This window comes from Vipera berus (assembly GCF_964194415.1).
Source record: "Vipera berus genome assembly, chromosome: W".
Classification (NCBI taxonomy): domain Eukaryota; kingdom Metazoa; phylum Chordata; class Lepidosauria; order Squamata; family Viperidae; genus Vipera; species Vipera berus.
Genome location: NC_138210.1, coordinates 68,946,502 through 68,958,970, shown reverse-complemented (window position 1 = coordinate 68,958,970; position 12,469 = coordinate 68,946,502).

Genomic DNA, 12,469 nt, shown 5'->3' with positions numbered 1-12,469 from the left:
GTGGTGGTGGTGGTGGTGGTGGTGATGATGATGATGAAGAAGTTGGAAGGGACCTTGGCGGTCATCTACTCCAACCCCCTGCTCAGGCAGGAAATGCTATACCATTTCAGACTAATGGTTGCCCAGTCTCTTCTGAAAAACTTCCAGTGTTGGAGCATTCATCACTTCTGGAGGCAGGTTGTTCCACTGATTAATTGTTCTAACTGTCAGGAAGTTTCTCCTTAGTTCTAGGTTACTTCTCTCCTTGATTAGTTTCCATCCTTTGCTTCTTGTCTTGCCTTCAGGCACTTTGGAGAATAACTTGACTCCCTCTTTTTTGGGGCAGCCCCTGAGATATTGGAAGACTACTATCATGTCCCCCCTCATCCTTCTCTTCGTTAAACTAGACATACCCAATTCCAGCAACCGTTCCTCATATGTTTTAGCCTCCAGATCTCTAATCAACATCTTCTGGAAGTCCATTCTGGGCCTGGGGAACAAAAAAATAGCTACCAGTTCTGCTGAAGTGGTACAAACTGGCTGAATACCACCACTACGTCCAGCCTCTAAGTCCTCTTATTTGACTGAATTCCCCTCTTGTCCTTCAAGACCATTCCTATGATCTGTAGAAATACAGAGATTTCCCCATTAACAACACATTAGCTGGGGGAGAAGGAGCGTGACTGCTATTGTCTCTTGCTAGCTGGCCAGGAGTGGGCATATCACATATTCTAGCCCACTTCTGTATGAAAGCCATGACGGAAGGTATATGAACCTCCAAACAAAGTGATCCTGAACTCTGTCTGACTTATCAAAACTTAATATGCCTTATGAACATTTTTCTCTCTCTTTTGAATATATATGAAAGTTTTCATATTTTCTTTATTTAAACATCCATATCTATGTTTTCAACATATAAATTATTTCTCCTTCCCTCTCTCCTTATCTCTCTTTGTCCCTCTCTGTCTGTCTGTGTATTCCAGGTGCATTCTTTTCTGAGAAGTGTCAGATTCAACAACAGTGTTGGTGAGAAGATCTCTTTTGATAAAAATGGAGAATTCATTGGTGGATATGATATTATCAACTGGGTCACATTCCCAAACCAGTCCTTTGTTAGGGTACAAGTTGGAATGGTAGATCCCATGGTTCCAAAAGACAAATTCTTCAATATTTCTATAGATTCCATCACTTGGCCAGGAGGTTTTAATCAGGTTAGCTGTCTGAATCTATCTTAGTCTCCCTTCATTTATATAGTGTAAAAATTTCTTTATCGACGAAAGTCTGAAATCTTTATCTCTGAAATAGCCTAAATATCTATATGAATGTTTACTTTTGTAATAGTTGGTATAGGAGATTGTACTCATTACTTTAGCCCTCTATTAATTATGGGCAATGCATGGTTTTGAAGTAAAAGCTACAATCCTGTGTACTGGCTTTCATCAGTCTGATGACTTCAAAATTAAGAATTTGAGAAAACCCTCTTTAACCAGCACAAAAATAGTCTTTGAAGACTGGCGTTGATGGATGTAGAAAGAAATTGATACCAATAATTGTAGATATTTAATGAATTATTATTTCAAATAGGTTAGATATCAAAATGATGCAATCACATTACTTCTGCTTGACAATCCATTTTTATGCGGTTGATTTCATAGTAAGAATGTTTCCTCTTTTTCTTCCGTATCTTAAAATATTCACTTTTCTTCATTGTTAGGCATTACCTTTATCTCGGTGTAATGATCCTTGTGAGACAGGATACAGCAAGGAAAAGATAGAAGGGAAGTCGTTTTGCTGCTATGCTTGCCGTCAGTGTCCAGAGGGGAAAATATCAAAAATGAAGGGTAAGAATTTTCCAGATAAAATGGGACAAGGCCATGAGGGTACAACACTGTCCATAATCCACTATATCAATTCCACTGTGTTCTTTTTCAGATGTAGATGACTGCTCTCCATGTCCAGAAGATCAATATCCAAATCCTGACAAAAATATGTGCATTCCAAAGCGGATCACCTTTTTGTCCTATGAAGAACCCTTGGGGAGCAGTTTGACCGTTCTTTCACTTTGCTTTGCTTTAATGACAACTTTGGTAATCACAATCTTCATGAAACACAAAGACACTCCCATTGTCAAAGCCAACAACCGGAATCTCACCTACATCCTCCTAGTTTCCCTCCTCTTCTCTTTCCTTTGCGTGTTTTTGTTTCTTGGGAGACCCAACACGATTGTGTGTCTCCTTCGACAACCAGCTTTTGGCCTCATCTTTTCTGTGGCAGTTTCTTGTGTCTTGGCCAAAACCTTTGTTGTGGTTCTAGCATTCATGGCCACCAAACCTGGTTCCGGATTGAGGAAATGGGTGGGGGGAAGAATGGTCAGTTTTATTCTTCTATCATGTTCCCTTATTCAAATGTGTGTTTGTGCTGTGTGGCTGATAACGTCCCCACCATATCCAGATTTTGATGCACACTCAGTGTCTGAAGAACTCATCATGGAATGCAATGAAGATTCGGTCATGTTCTACTGTGTTTTGGGCTTCATGGGTTTTCTTGCTCTTGTTAGCTTCTCTGCTGCTTTTCTAGCTAGGAAGTTACCCGATAGTTTCAATGAAGCCAAATTCATCACCTTCAGCATGTTGGTCTTTTGCAATGTTTGGCTGTGTTTTATTCCAACCTATCTAAGCACAAGAGGAAAATATACCTTGGCTGTGGAGATCTTCTCCATGATCTCCTCCAGTGCTGGCTTATTGGTGTGCATCTTCCTTCCCAAGTGTTTTATCATTGTGATGAGACCTGAACTGAATGATAAACATCAACTCATGAAAAGAAAGTTTTAACAAATCTTTCCATTTTCCTGATATCCTTTATATGTAGATGTTGGAGATCTTCCCCACTGGGACATTTAAACCAGCAATTTCAGTAAGATTGGCCTTCTTTTTTTTAATTAAAGAGTTTTACAAAAAAAGATTTTACAATACATATTCCCAAAACCCACCCACCCCAAACCACCCCCCTTTCCCCCCCCCACTTCCCAGAGCTAAATACAGGGTTATAGATATAATAATCATATTCTAACTAAAAATTATCCATAATATAAAATTAACCAAATTCATAATGTGCTTTATCTCCCCTTTAACATAGATACATACAAAGTACTAACACTGAAATTAATAACAATATCCCTCTAAAATCTACTCATAAGCTAAATGGAACTTTTTAGTCCCATATTTATTTAAAAGCCCTATCCACCTTTTTATCATAAAGCAAATATGCATGCCATCCATATACCAAGTCCCAACCCTCAAGGTGAAGTATTCTCTTATTAGTTAAATTAAGCCAATCGCTAACCCATGTCAAGACTACCGCATCATAATACAGTTTCAAATTCGGCGCCTTGAGTCCCCCTTTCCCTAGGATCTTGTAAAATCTTGAATTTACCTCTTGGTTTTTTCCCCGCCCAGATAAATTTATTAATACCCTTCTGCCATTCATCAAGGTTGGCATCCTTTTTCAATATAGGTATCATTTGAAACAAAAAGAGAAACTTCGGCAGAACATTCATTTTAACAACTGCGATTTTTCCCAGTAAGGTAAAGGTAAAGGTTCCCCCGCACATGCGTGCTAGTCGTTTCCGACTCTAGGGGCCGGTGCTCATCTCCGTTTCAAAGCCGAAGAGCCAGTGCTTGTCCGAGGACGTCTCCGTGGTCATGTGGCCGGCATGACTAGACACCAAAGGTGCACGGAACGCTGTTACCTTCCCACCGTAGTGGTCCCTATTTTTCTACTTGCATTTTTACGTGCTTTCGAACTGCTAGGTTGGCAGAAGCTGGGACGAGTAACAGGCGCTCACTCTGCTACGCGGCACTCGGGATTCGACCCGCCAAACTGCCGACCTTCTGATCGACAAGCTCAGCATCCAGTAAAGATAATTGTAATTTTTTTCAATTATTTAAATCCCTTTGTATCTTCAACCATAATGTTTCATAGTTATTCTTATATAATTTTACATTTGAAGCTGCAATATACACTCCTAAATACTTAACCTTTTTTACTATTTCAAAACCTATTAATTTAATTAACATTTCCCTTTCACTCATAGATATATTCTTAGATAATATCTTAGTCTTATTACTATTCACCTTAAACCCAGAAACCTTACCATACTGAGTTATAATTTCCATCAAATCTATAACCGATTGTATCGGCTGAGATACTGTCACAACCAAGTCATCAGCAAAAGCTCTCAATCTATAATCATTCTGTTTTATTGTAATTCCCTTTATCATAGAGGACTCTCGAATTTTAATTAATAAAATCTCTAACGTTAAAACAAACAATAATGGTGATAGGGGGCATCCCTGTCTTGTACCTTTTTCAATTTAGATTGTCCTTCTATATTGCCCTCTCCCCTGAGATTTATATAGCTGAGAACATTTTTTCCTTCTGGAAATGGGGACCGTAAAATCATACAGATAAACAAATATCCCAAAGGTGCTTTTTCACAAGGCAACTGGACTACTTTGCACTACACAGGTGACCCTGATGATTCAGGTAAACCTCCAAGTGGTCTCAACGACTCTCTAAAACAATGAAAATGACCAGGTGTCTGCAAGGAGTATAAATCCTTCCATTACCATCATCCAATGAGAGCTGAAGAATCATCTTCCATGAAACAGGACATTTGGAGTAACTACTATATGACCTGGATGACTGAGAATCTCCATATATTATTGTGTGATAGACAGCTAACTAAATATATATAGATTAAATATAAATTGTTAATTTATCTCGAGTGGTCATCTTAATTCATATGCACAATAGAATGTGAAAAAGAAATGGACTTACGTCCAAATGACTTTTTCATTTTAAAAGTTAAATCTTCTAAATTGTTTCTGAAGCAAGCAAACACTGATAATTTTCTAGATCACATCATGTGTAGGACGTTACCTAAGAAAAATGGGCTAAATTCAAAAGATCTTCCAGCTGGATATATATGCGTTCTGCTCAGTAGCAAAGGCCAATGAAATCTCTGGCACAAAAATAATCCAAATAAATTCTATCAAAAGCCCAATACATGCTAGAATCCAATTTAAATAATGGTCTTTTTCTAGGAAATTAAATCAAGTATGATGAGTGTGTAGAACAGCACCTTCCATGGACATAGGTCAAACAGAGTACCTGGCACTTGAATGAGATGCACATGATGATTCTAAATGCCAGTTGATGAGATCAATCTGGTTTCTCTGGGTGACCATGGACCTATCCCAGATCACCTGAGGCTTGACTCGAGATAATGGTCATACTCTGGCTTTGATTTTCTTGTCAGAGCAATAGTAATGTCATCTCCTGGGGGTATCTGTCATTATCCCCTGTCATGTCCAGACCACATCCTACTAGCTGTGAGAATTTCCAATGCTCACTCTGTCACTGTGTTTTTATGTGTTTGTCAGCTAAGCACGTTGCAGTCTGCTCTTTGCAAGCTGTGCTGTTATCTTATGATTGTAACCATGGTGAGTGTCACATGTTCAACCATGTTTTGGTTTCATGTCTGGCTCATGTCCAAACAAAGTTTTTTTTATCTTTCTTCTTTCTCTCTGTGCTGTCTGGTGAGATAGAGCATGTAGTCTTTCTTTGTTTTTTTCTGATTAAAGTTTTTTACAATAGAATATGTTTCGGGTTTTCTTTCTTTTACCTGTTGTGCACCATGCGTCAAATGAACCACGGTTCATCGACTTCTGATACGGAGCTTTTTTTATTTACTCCTTTGACACACCCCTTCTGCAGGGAGATAGGGCCAGTAGTGGGATTCAGCCAGTCTGCACCACTTCAGCAGAACCGGTAGCTAATTCGTTGTTGCCCAGGCCCAGAATTGTCTTTCTGAAGCGGCATCCACACAGAGAACTGATTGTTCACATATTTGAATCCCACCACTTGGTAGGATCTATATGAATAGTTCATCTTTGGCAACTGATGGATCTACTTGTGTTTCAGAAGGAGCTGGGAGATATCCTGGGTATTCTGCTGCATGGCCCTGTGAATGTTTTTGTCAGAAATAGAAAAAAAACCTGTAGAGGTTTTTTTCACAAACATAATCAGAAAGCAGGCAAGATCCTGGACAGCCCTGGACAGCCTGTATAACTTCTGGTCCATCAGTCCTGAAACTCCCCTTGGTGTACAGAGGAGATGAGGGTGCTAAAAGGGACCAAAAGATGGGGCAGTGCCACTGCAGGAAAACTAAGAATGATGTTACATGGTGAACCATGTAACATCATTCTTAGTTTTCTTCCAGTGGATTAACTAACAACTTTGGATGAGATATCATCAGCTTCTTCTGTTCTAACCAGGTAGCTTTTAATAGTTTTTAATCATATCTGTTCCATCCAGCTGGTCTTCATTGTATTAAACAATGTAGTATTTTATGATACATACCGTAAGAACATATGTAATTCCAGTATGCACAGGAAAATTCCTGTGTTTTTCTGATGCCTTCCTATTATTGCATAGAATAGCCCAAAGCACACAATCTGGTATAGAGAAGCTTCCTGAGGATGGGATCTAGCATCAGTCCAAAAGCTCGGAAGACTAAACCTCTGATCTTGGTGACCAACCCAGGTTGGATCCTGGAATGTTTTCTTGGGTCACTTATACTTGCCTTCTTTTGTGAGAAATTATTTGGTTTGAAAGTTATAGATCTCACAGAAAAGATGGAAAGGAATATAAATATAAATATAAGAAATTCTGACATAATGGAATTGAGGAAGGATGGACTGGATTTTCTTGGCAAGAGGAATGCTGTGTTTTTAAGGAGAGTTTTTCACCAATGCAGAGATATTTACAACAGAGACTTCAGATTACTCCATCTCTTGCCATGGGGGGTGAGTTATTACCCCCCGTAGATAGGGCGCGCAACTTGGGGGTCCTCCTAGACTCACAGCTCTCTTTAGAAGAGCATATTGGAGCTGTGACTAGGGGGGCCTTTGCCCAGGTTCGCCTGGTGTGCCAGTTGCGGCCCTATCTGGACCGGGATGCCTTGCGTACAGTCACTCATGCGCTCGTGACCTCTTGTCTGGACTACTGTAATGCTCTCTACATGGGGCTGCCCTTGAAGACCACTCAGAGGCTCCAACTGGTGCAGAATGCAGCCGCGCGAGTTGTGTTGGGAGTCTCCCGATACTCCCATGTTACACCTTTTCTCCGCGAGCTGCATTGGCTGCCGGTTGCCCTCCGGGTGAGATTCAAGGTGTTGGTAATGACTTACAAAGCCCTACATGGCATGGGTCCGGATTACCTATGGCAACACCTGCGGCCGGCGTCAACTTCCCTCCGTCCAGTGCGCTCCCACAGAGAGGGCCTCCTCAGGGTGCCTCCGATCAAAGAATGTTGATTGGTGGCCTCTAGGCGGAGGGTGTTCTCTGTGGGCACACCAGACCTGTGGAACTGCTTGCCGGTCGAGCTCCGGATGGCCCCCGACCTTCGCTCCTTCCGGCGGGATCTAAACACTTATTTATTTGAGCAATCCAGCCTGGTTTGATGGGTTAAGGGTTGGGGTTTTAACATGGTTTTTAATGATTGTTTATATCGGGCATAATATTTAATTGTTTTTAACTTTTGTACTTCGTTTTTAATATTTATTGCCCTGTACACCGCCCTGAGTCCTTCGGGAGAAGGGCGGTATAAAAATTTAATAAATAATAAAATAATAATAATGAACTCTGGAAATGCGCGACAACTCAAAGGAATACGGCCAGCCTCAACGAACAGACCAGTGACGCGCTCCATAAGTGGAGTGCAGACACCAACAGTATAAATGCGATCTCCCTACCCCAGCATTTCTATCCTGACAACATTGGCAATTAGCCAACAAAAGCTTGATCTTTTAACAATAAAAACTGTTTTAGTTTTTCTTATATATATGTTCATAAGGCATATCAAGTTTTGATAAGTCAGACAGAGTTCAGGATCACTTTGTTTGGAAGTTCATAGACCTTCAATCATGGCTTTCATACAGAAGTGGGCTAGAATATGTGATATGCCCACTCCTGGCCAGCTAGCAAGAGACAATAGCAGTCACGCTCCTTCTCCCCCAGCTAATGTGTTGTTAATGGGGAAATCTCTGTATTTCTACAAATCATAGGAATGGTCTTGAAGGACAAGAGGGGAATTCAGTCAAATAAGAGGACTTAGAGGCTGGACGTAGTGGTGGCATTCAGCCAGTTTGCACCACTTCAGTAGAACTGGTAGCTAGTTTTTTGATGCCCAGGCTCAGAATGGACTTATGGAAGGTGTTGATTAGAGGCCTGAAGGCTAAAACATATGAGGAATGGTTGCTTTAATTGGGTATGTCTAGTTTAATGAAGAGATCGATGAGGGGGGACATGATAGCAGTTTTCTAATGTCTCAGAGGCTGCCACAAGGAAGAGGGAGTCAACCTATTCTCCAAAGCACCCGAAGGCAGGAGAAGAAGCAATGGATGGAAACTAATCAAGGAGAGAAGCAACCTAGAACTAAGGAGAAACTTCCTGACAGTTAGAACAATTAATCAGTGGAACAACCAGCCTCCAGGAGCAGTGAATGCTCCAACACTGGAAGTTTTTCAGAAGAGAATGGGCAACCATTGGTCTGAAATGGTATAGGGCAGTAATGGCGAACCTATGGCACGCGTGCCAGAGGCAGCACTCAGAGCCCTTTCTGTGGGCACACTTGCCGCCACCACCAGCAGCTTGCGCAGGTCCATTAGGCCACTGCCGGAGCTCATAGTGGCAGCCCCGCCCAGCACAAAGAAGGCGAAGCAACTGGCTAGGAAGCTCGAGAAGAGGTTGTAGAGCATGCCCCCATGCACTTGCAGGCCTCTGTGTGCGGGGGCCGATAGTGTCAGGCAGCAGCCACCCCTGCCTTGCCTTGCCTTCCCCGCAGCAATGGCATCCCCATCCTAACCCCGGGCTCACCCTGCAGGACGAGCCTCCTGCCCACTGCCCCACCCACCAGGGACCCCCTGGATCTCTCCCAATCCTTCCCAGCCCCCACAGGCATCCCCCCACGAGCAACATCAAGGTGGCCATGCCCACCCAGTCTGCCATACCACCGCAGCCACACCCATGCAGTGGGCCACACCCCCCATCCCCCCTGAGGGCACAACAATGCTGATGCAGCCCTGGCACTTTGCAATAAATAAGTGGGTTTTGGGTTGCAGTTTGGGCACTCGGTCTCTAAAAGGTTCACCATCACTGGTATAGGGTTTCCTACCTGAACAGGGGGTTGGACTAGATGACCTCCAAGGTCCCTTCCAACTTCATCATCATCATCACCATCATCATCGTTGTCATTATCGTTGTTGTTGTTGTTGTTGTTGTTATTATTATTATTATTATTATTATTATTATTATTATTATTATTATTATTATTATTATTATTATTATCTGCATCCACACAGAGAACCATTTGTTCATGTATTTGAATCCCACCACTGGCTGGACCACAATAAATAACTCGAGAAAACATTTCAAACAAGCGCAGTTCTCCCTCTTCTTTATGACGACCCCTAAGATATTGGAACACTGACATCTGGTCACTCCTAATCCTTCTTTTCATTAAACTAGACATAACCAATTCCAGCAACTGTTCTTTATATATTTTAAGCTCCAGTCCCCTGACCACCTTTTTTGCTCTTCTCTGCACTCTTTCTAGAGTCTCAACATCTTTTTTAACATCATGGTGACCAAAACTGGATGCAGTATTCCAAGTGTGGCCTAAAAAAGGCATTATAATGTGGTATTAACACTTAATGTGATCTTAATTCTATCCCTCTGTTAATGCAGCCTAGAACTGTGTTGACTTTTTTGGCAACTGCTGGCTCATATTTAAGTATTGTCCACTAGGTCTCCAAGATCCATCTCACAGTTACTACTATTGAGTGAGATACCACCTGTATTATATTTGTGCATTACGTTTTCCACTGTTTAATTCATTTTGTTAGATAACACCCGGTGTTCAAGTCTGTCAAGATCCTTCTGTATCTTAAGCCTATCTTCTGGAGTGTTGCCTATTCCTGCCAGCTTGGTGTCATCTGCCAATTTGATGAGTTCCCCATCTATCCACTCATCCTGGCAATTCCTGGCAAATAGATGGGGAAGAAATGGAGGTAGTGACAGATATTATTTTCCTGGGCTCCAAGGTCACCACAGATGGGGACTGCAGCCAAGAAATTAAAAGACGCTTGATCCTGGGGAGGAAAATTATGGCAAATCTAGACAGCATACTAAAAAGCAGAGACATCACCCTGCCAACAAAAGTGTGTATAGTCAAGGCCATGAATTTTCCCAGTTGGACCATAAGAAACGCTGAGCACCAAAGAATTGAGGCCTTTGAACTATGGTGCTGGAGAAGACTCCTGCGAGTCCCTTGGACTGCAAGGCAATCAAACCAGTCAGACCTAGAGGAGATCAACCCAGACTGCTCTTTAGAAGGCCAGATCCTGAAGTTGAAACTCAAATACTTTGGCCACCTAATAAGAAGGAAGAACTCACTGGAGAAGAGCATAATGCTGGGAAAGATTGATGGCAATAGAAGAACGGGACGACAGAGAATAAAGTGGCTGGATGGAGTCAGTGAAGCAGTAGGCATGAGCTTAAATGGACTCCAGAAGATGGCAGAGGAGGAATGTTGTCCAAGGGGTCGTGATAGGTCAGACACAACTTCGCAACTAACAACAACAACAAGATATAATGTATGGCAGGTCTAATGGTGTGTGAATAGAATGGAATGGAATGGAATGGAATGGAATGGAATAGAATAGAATAGAATAGAATAGAATAGAATAGAATAGAATAGAATAGAATAGAATAGAATAGAATAGAATAGAATAGAATAGAATAGAATAGAATAGAATAGAATAGAATAGAATAGAATAGAATAGAATAGAATAATGATAATAGAATAGAATAGAACAGAACAGAACAGAATAGAATAGAATAGAATAGAATAATGATAATAGAATAGAATAGAATAGAATAGAATAGAATAGAATAGAATAGAATAGAATAGAATAGAATAGAATAGAATAGAATAGAATAGAATAGAATAGAATAGAATAGAATAGAAGGTATATATCAATGCCTATATTTTCTTTGTATTTTTATTATTTTTCTCTTGTGGCTCATGCCTTCCTGCCTCAGGAGGCCTTCAATTGTTTTGACAATATTCACATATGTGACATTCTCACTATCATTATGAAATTAGCATGCTTCTCTCCTCCAGATCCTGTGGGAGCCCATCGAAAAGGGAGGAACTGGTCCTGAAGGATGATATTTATTGTCCCCATGATATTTCATCCCATGGCTGGGAGTCCCAGAGCTACAAAAATATACAAATAGTATATTGCTATTTGTATCTGAAGAACATCTCAACAAGGCAGGTCAGACTGGTCCACCTCAAATATCTTGTGGCAGACATACAGTAGACCTTTGGACACAGAAGGAAGACACTCATGGAAGATGGCAGGAAAAATCAAATGCACAGGTATAGTATAGGTGGTACCTTGCTCAATAGTAGTAACTGTGAGAGGGTTCTCAGAGTCCTAGTAGACAATCACTTCAATATGAGCCAGCAGTGTGCTGCAGCTGCCAAAAAAGCCAACACGGTGCTAGGCTGCATTAACAGAGGGATAGAATCAAGATCAAGTGAAGTACTAATACCACTTTACAATGCTTTGGTAAGGCCACACCTGGAATACTGCATCCAGTTTTGGTCACCACGATGTAAAAAAGATGTTGAGACTCTAGAAAGAGTACAGAGAAGAGCAACAAAGATGATTGGGGGGCTGGAGGCTAAAACATATAGGGAACGGTTGCTGGAATTGGGTATGTGTAGTTTAACGAAGAGAAGAGTGAGGGGTGACATGATAGCAGTGTTCCAATATCTAAGGGCCTGCCACAAAGAAGAGGGAGTCAAGCTATTCTCCAAAGCACCTGAAAGCAGGACAAGAAGCAACAAATGGAAACTAGTCAAGGAGAGAAGCAACCTAGAACTAAGGAGAAACTTCCTGACAGTTAGAACAATTAACCAGTGGAACAACCTGCCTCCAGAGGTGGTGAATGCTCCAACACTGGAGGTTTTTAAGAAGAGATGGACAGCCATTTGCCTGAAATGGTATAAGGTTTCCTGCCTGAGCAGGGGGTTGGACTAGATGACCTCCAAGGTCCCTTCCAACTTCATCATCATCATCATCATCATCATCATCATCATCATCATCATCATCATCATCATCATTATTATTATTATTATTATTATTATTATTATTATTATTATTATTATTATTATTATATCAGAATTCATGGAGCTGTTGTTAATAGTAATACCTCAAGTGTTGTGCAAGGATCCTAGCCTTCAATGTGACCTTGAGGACCCTCTTCCTATTCATCACACCTATCATCAGATTGGAGACATCAACATTGCTGGCATTATTTCTACATTGTTCACATTTTCTGATCCTATTGATTTC